The sequence below is a fragment of the Argiope bruennichi genome, chromosome 8 (genome assembly GCF_947563725.1).
Source record: "Argiope bruennichi chromosome 8, qqArgBrue1.1, whole genome shotgun sequence".
Taxonomy (NCBI): Eukaryota; Metazoa; Arthropoda; class Arachnida; order Araneae; family Araneidae; genus Argiope; species Argiope bruennichi.
The window spans coordinates 117743598-117750558 of record NC_079158.1 but is presented as its reverse complement, the minus strand read 5'-3'; the positions used below and the strand labels follow the sequence as shown (position 1 = coordinate 117750558).

The window sequence follows — 6961 nt, the reverse complement described above, 5'->3', positions numbered from 1 at the left end:
TTCTGCGAAGCTCTCTTTAAAACCTCTCTGAATCCGACGAACACATTTTTAGAATTGGACAAACAAATTTTATATCTGTATGTGAATACGAGAAGAAATCTATACGTTAATTAAATATGTAAAGAGTTATATAAGTAAAAGTTTGGCAATCCTGTGTGTAGATTCTTAGATTTTGTAGCAAATTTTCCAAGGGTTTAACCATTTGTCAATCTGTATTTTCTCATGGAAATAAAAGCAACAAGTCAAAAATGCAAAAGCTTAAATAAATGAAATTTGGTATATAATCCAATAAGTACAATTGAAAATTCTGTTTTTAATACTGGCTTCAATCGGTCTAAAACTCATATTATTTTTTCTAGCATATTATATGCATATACTAAATCTTAAATATTATTCCTTAACAAATATACATTAGTCACATGCGAGTGATAAATCGCAAGATATTTTAATTTCAGGAAAAATGTTAGATTTTTTCCCAAAGCTCAATATTTTGTAATTATTCACTAATTGCATGCTGTTAATTCATAAATCCCGGAATATTATGTTATGTATCTGGCAACAGCCAGATTAGAGAAAGGAACTGTTATGTATCTGGCAACAGCCAGATTATAAAAGAACCTTCCAGGCTGTGTGACGCGCGCTTGCTTTCTTACCTTTTTGTGTTCCGTAGTTCTTAGTTTTGTACTTGTTCGGTGTAGTTGTTGTTATGCTCGTTCGTGCCTGTGCATCTTAATACTAATAAATGTTCTTTGCGTGTATGTAAAACGAATCGTATCGTCTCTCGGTCTACCTAGCATACATGACAAAAGAGTTGGCGACGAGGATGGGATCTTCGAACATTAGTTTTGAATCTTATGATGCGTCTGTGGAAGATTGGTCCAGTTATGTGGAACGTTTAGAATCTTACTTCGTTGTTAATGGGATCGAAGATAAAATGAAAGTCCCTGCTATTTTAAGCCTTATGGGAGCAACAACGTATAAATTGTTAAAGAATCTGGCCACTCCCAACATTCCTTCTGAATTGAATTATCAAGATATCGTAAAATTACTTTCGGAACATTTGAATCCTAAACCACTGGAGATGACAGAACGGTTTCGGTTCTACAAGAGGAAGCAATTTGAAGGTGAGTCCATTGCAAATTATTGTGCCGAATTACAAAAACTGTCGATACACTGTAACTTTGGGAACAATTTAAGTACGATGCTCTTCGTGATAAATTGGTGATGGGTCTCAAAAACGAAAATATACAGAAAAAGCTGTTATCCGAGGATAAGTTAACATACGAAAAAGCTAAGAGCATTGCATTCGCAATGGAATCTGCTCAGAGAGATGTGTGTGAAATTCAGAATCAAATGGTATCGATAAAAAAATTACATAGTTCGCAAGATAAAACTATCAAAAAAGATTTTTCTAAATTTAAGAAATCTGAATCTACAAAGAAGTTTGATAAATCTCGGAAATGTTACAGATGTGATAGTACTCAACATTTAGCTCACGAATGTAAGCACAAGAACACTCAGTGTAGGAATTGCTTAAAGAACGGGCATTTGGCAAAAGTCTGCCGCTCAAAACGTAACGAAACAGTTAAACAAATAGAATCTTGTTCTGAAACTGTACCAGTTAATAGCGTTAAATCACCACGACATGCAAGGGATAAGATTTTATTAGAAATTTTTGTTGAAGGGAATAAATGTTTATTTGAATTAGATACTGGAGCTGCTATTAGTTGTATGAATGTGAATGAATTTAAGAAACTTTGTCCGGATGTAGCCATTAAGCCTACCAAATTATTGCTTAGGAATTTCGATAATTCTATGATAACAGCAGCTGGCCAAGCAGTGGTGCAAATTCAATACAAAGATCAAATTAATACAGAAACTATTTATTTGGTACATGCAAAAGTAAACGCAGTTTTTGGTCGTGAATGGTTGAGAAATTTCCAATTAGACTGGAGTTCAATTAAAGCAGTTCGGGTTCGAAATTGTAATTCTCGAACCAATAAATTAAATATCTTACTTCAAAAGTATGAGAAAATTTTTTCTCCGGGTATCGGGAAACTGGAAAAGTTTTGTTGCCGTCTTCAAATGAAACCTAATTACAAACCGGTATTTTTTAAACCTCGACCAGTACCATTTGCTTTATAAGAAAGAATAGAAGCTGAACTTAAGAGGTTAGTTGCAGAAGACATCATTGAGCCGGTTACATATAGTGAGTGGGCTACACCAATTGTTCCTGTTATCAAACAGAATGGGAACCTACGAATCTGTGGTGATTATAAGGTGACTATCAACCCGGGACTAAAAATTGAGCAGTATCCTTTACCCCGTATCGAGGACATTTTTGCTGAACTGGCAGGAGGGGAGTTCTTTACTAAAATCGACTTATCTGAGGCATACCTTCAAATGTTAGTTGATGAGCGGGACCGACATCTATTGACGATCAATACTCACAAGGGGTTGTTCCGTTACAAGAGAATGAATTATGGTATAGCCTTAGCTCCGGCAGTGTGGCAGAGAGCCATTGAACAAGTTTTATCAGGCATCGCGGGGGTACACGTATTTTTAGACGATATTACCGTAACGGGGAGAAATGATCAAGAGCATTTTGAAAGGTTAGAATTAGTACTACAGAGACTAGAAGAATATGGTCTCAGAGTAAATAAGCGGAAAAGTGAATTTTTTAAGAAATCTGTGAATTATTGTGGTCATACAATTGATAAATTCGGCCTCCACAAAACACAAGAAAAAATCGATGCAATTACGAAGGTACCAGTTCCAAAAACTGTATCTGATTTGAAGAGTTTTTTGGGTTTAGTCAATTACTACGGAAAATTTATTCACAACTTATCTACTCGTGTCGCTCCTTTCAATAATTTACTGCAGAAAGGTACTAAATTTTTGTGGACTGCAGAATGTGAAAAAGCTTTCAAGGCATTGAAACAAGAAATTGCTTCAGACCGAATTTTATGCCATTATGATCCTAAGTTACCTCTTGTATTACAAACTGATGCATCACCAGTTGGAATAGCAGCAGTTTTAAGTCACATTATGCCAGATGGTTCGGAAAAACCAGCAATGTTTGCATCAAGGTCATTGACTAAAACGGAACGTAATTATTCGCAGATAGACAAGGAAGCATTGAGTATCGTATGGGGAGTAAAGAGATTTTATCAATATTTATTTGGTCGACATTTTGATCTTGTAACCGATCATAAACCCCTAGTATCAATTTTCGCACCTAATCGTAGTTTACCATGTCTATCAGCAACACGAATGGTTCATTATGCACTTTTTCTCCAAGCATTCAGTTATACAATCAAGTATCGAAATACAAAGAATCATGGCAATGCCGATGCACTTTCACGGTTACCACTAGCAGTTGACAGGGACTGTGAGTACTTGACTGAAGCAGACGTGACAAATATTTCGCAAGTTGAATTAATGCCTGTTACAGCAACCGACATAGCTAGAGCTACTAAAACTGATAGGAAATTGTTCGAACTGTATGAAAGTTTAAAATCTGGAACTGAATTACCTGTGCCTTGGAAAGGTAGAGAATCTGAATTTTCATTGCAAAATGGTTGCATAATGTATGGTCATAGAGTATGCATTCCTGAAAAGTACCAGAATCAAGTTTTGGAAGAACTTCATGTTGGACATCCTGGAATTGTCAAAATGAAGGCCTTAGCAAGAAGCTACTGCTATTGGCAAGGTATTGATGCCAGTATAGCCAATTTCGTTCAGAATGTTCAGCTTGTATCGCAACGAGGAACGAACCAACAGGGATAAATCGACATCCGTGGGAATGGCCAAATGGACCTTGGCAAAGGATACACGTTGATTACGCTGGTCCTTTTATGGGGAAAATGTTTTTTGTAGTCTCTGATGCATATTCGAAGTGGATAGAGGTCATTCCGATGAAAAATATTACAGCTAGTTTTACAATTCATCATCTTCGTATTCTTTTTGCTCATTATGGAATTCCCTTAACTTTGGTTAGTGATAACGGCGCAAGTTTTACTAGTTACGAATTTCGACATTTTTTGAAACTGAATAATATTAAACATATAACTTCAGCACCTTACCATCCTGCTTCGAACGGACAGGCAGAAAGAATAGTGCAGTTGTTCAAAGCTTCGTTGAAATCGAGTAGAGGTGATTCTGGAGATCTAAATGTGAAATTACAAAGATTTTTATTACAGTATAGAATAACTCCACATTCACTCACGGGAGAAACTCCGAGTGCCTTGTTTTTGAAGAGATGTATTCGCACTAGGCTTGATCTTTTAAAACCAAATTTGAGAGACAAAGTTGTTCAGAAACAGAGTTCGAGACTTAACACAGAATCTATTTTGCGTGAGTTTCAGGAAGGGGAGAAAGTAGCCGTAAGAAATTATTCCGGACCTAACAAATGGAAAATTGGAACAATTATAAACCGAGATGGAACTTTGAGTTATAGCATACAAGTTGGAAATGAAATTTGGAAGAGACACGTAGATCAAATAAGGAAATGTGGGAAGTCGATTGAATTATTCCAAACTGCTACTGAAATTCCAATTTACGATAAAGAATTGAATTTTCCAGATGAGCCAGTATCCGATGATGTTGCTGAATCGGAACCGCCTGCACCTGTACCTGAAGTTGTCCCTGAACCTAAAGATGTACCTGTATCTGCCACTCCAAGTGATGATATGCCACCTAGCCCTGTACCAGACGCTTCCGGAAAGCCGAAAACTGATGTGCCACTCCGACGCTCAAACCGAATCAGGAGACCTCCAGAGAGACTGGTCCTGTGACTCTATATTTTGTCGGGGAGGAACTGTTATGTATCTGGCAACAGCCAGATTAGAGAAAGGAACTGTTATGTATCTGGCAACAGCCAGATTATAAAAGAACCTTCCAGGCTGTGTGACGCGCGCTTGCTTTCTTACCTTTTTGTGTTCCGTAGTTCTTAGTTTTGTACTTGTTCGGTGTAGTTGTTGTTATGCTCGTTCGTGCCTGTGCATCTTAATACTAATAAATGTTCTTTGCGTGTATGTAAAACGAATCGTATCGTCTCTCGGTCTACCTAGCATACATGACATATTAATTTGCAGGACTGAAAATAAAAATCTGAGCTTTACGATTTTGATCAATATCCAGGCGATACTTTTACTAGAAAGTTTCGGATAGATCACTCTCCTTGTTTCTATTTGCAAAGAATTTTTGTTTTACAGAAAAACACAAACGTCAATTTTTTGATAAGTATCTGATTTACTACGATATAAAAACATTGAAAAATAATTTCTAAATAAGTCAAAAAGTTTCTGTATTGCAAATATGAACATTGTGTACATTGTATAGGCACATTGACACATTGTACATTTTAAAACGCTTTGACTAAGAAATTCGAAAAAGGAGGTAAGATATTCGGTTAGTTTCAAGGATCCATTCATCCACATTTTACATTCAGCAGTTACTTTAATCATTTACTGCATTCAACGATATTTTACTTTAATTTCTCTCAGGAAATTGTGAAATTTAAATTTCTAATTTTATAGAGTTGACATAAACGAAAGCCCGGCTATTTAATACTTATATTTTCACAACTATTATCTCCAATTTAATCATGAAAATAAAGAGAAACAACCCAATTTTTTTTCTCTAATGTTCGATGAGAGAATTTTTCGTTACACAGCAAACATCTAATCTGTAATCTTGTTTTCAAGCATTTTCAAATTTTACACTGTCAATAATGTTTGATGTAGCATTGTTGCGTTCTTTAAATTCATTGACTATGTTTGGCAATGGAAGCTTATAAAGAAGGTTTTTGTTGCAACTCCACAAAAACAAATCAACCCGGGATTTTGGTGACCATGTGATGTGTTTAGTTTAGTTATATTAACGTCCCGTTGTAAAGCAACACTAGGGCTATTTTGGGACGGACCTTGTAATTTTGAACCGCGGTCAGATGACGAGGACGATACCCCCCTCTCCACGCCACACCACACCAGCGGGAGGACATTTGGCATGACGGATTTAAGGTTCAACAAACCCCCTTACGCAATGGTTCTTCGGAGGAATCGGGTCTCGAACCGGAAACCCTACGGCTCACAAGCCGAGACCTTACCACCAGGCAACCATGACCCGGCCATGTGATGAAGAGCAAATCAGTGCTACTTTCACTTCCAATCTAGGCTTTGGGAAGCTTTTGATTTAAATAGGCTACAAATTCCAATGCAAAAAGCATCATCTTATTGTAAAATGAAATTCGTACTATCCCCTCAAAGTAGGGGAAATAATCATATTTCTTAGGTGTTCTGAACGTGTTAAGTGTTTGCGACATTAAAAACAAAATTTAGAAAATTGTACTTTATTTTCGTGTATCACTGTTCATCTTAAGCATAATGATTTTGAAAATATAAATTTTTAAAATGCCACCATTCACCTATGCTAATTCTGCAGGTATTCTTAATAAGGACATTTTAACCGAAAGTACAACCAAAATCTTTTGTGCCGTTTTCTGAATGAGAATTTCGGGAAGTTGATTCCTAGGCCAAAGCAAAGCCACCGGTGCGTACGGAAAACTTCTCTTTTCCTTCGGTCATTAAAATGCACATCCGATCAATTCTCAGAAGAATATTTCATTGAGAAAGGCATAACGAAGCAAAGTGGGGGGGGGGGGGACTTTCCCGAATAATTAGTCTCTACCTGAAAGTGAAAGAGAAAGTCGAGTGGGTCTTCGAGTGGGGTTTGACTCCGGCCTCCTTAATTGAAAGCACGCTACTGGAATTTCAAACTTTGGGGGGTCGTCTATGCACTAAAAAGAAAGTAAATGTAGGTGGACAAAGAAGCACTTCATTTTTTTTAGTGGATTATTTTCAAATACAGTGGAACTTCGGTTGTCTGAAGTCTATCCAATGAAGCTTCTGTTAAATGAACGAAAAATCAGGAAATCGAACTATATTTTTTAGCCTTTTTC

General features: G+C 36.6%; 1 pseudogene; it reads left to right on the top strand.

Moving 5' to 3' along the window:
* The first annotated feature begins 799 nt into the window (after positions 1-799).
* LOC129980737 (uncharacterized) lies at positions 800-4796 on the top strand (annotated as a pseudogene).
* Positions 4797-6961: the final 2165 nt, after the last annotated feature.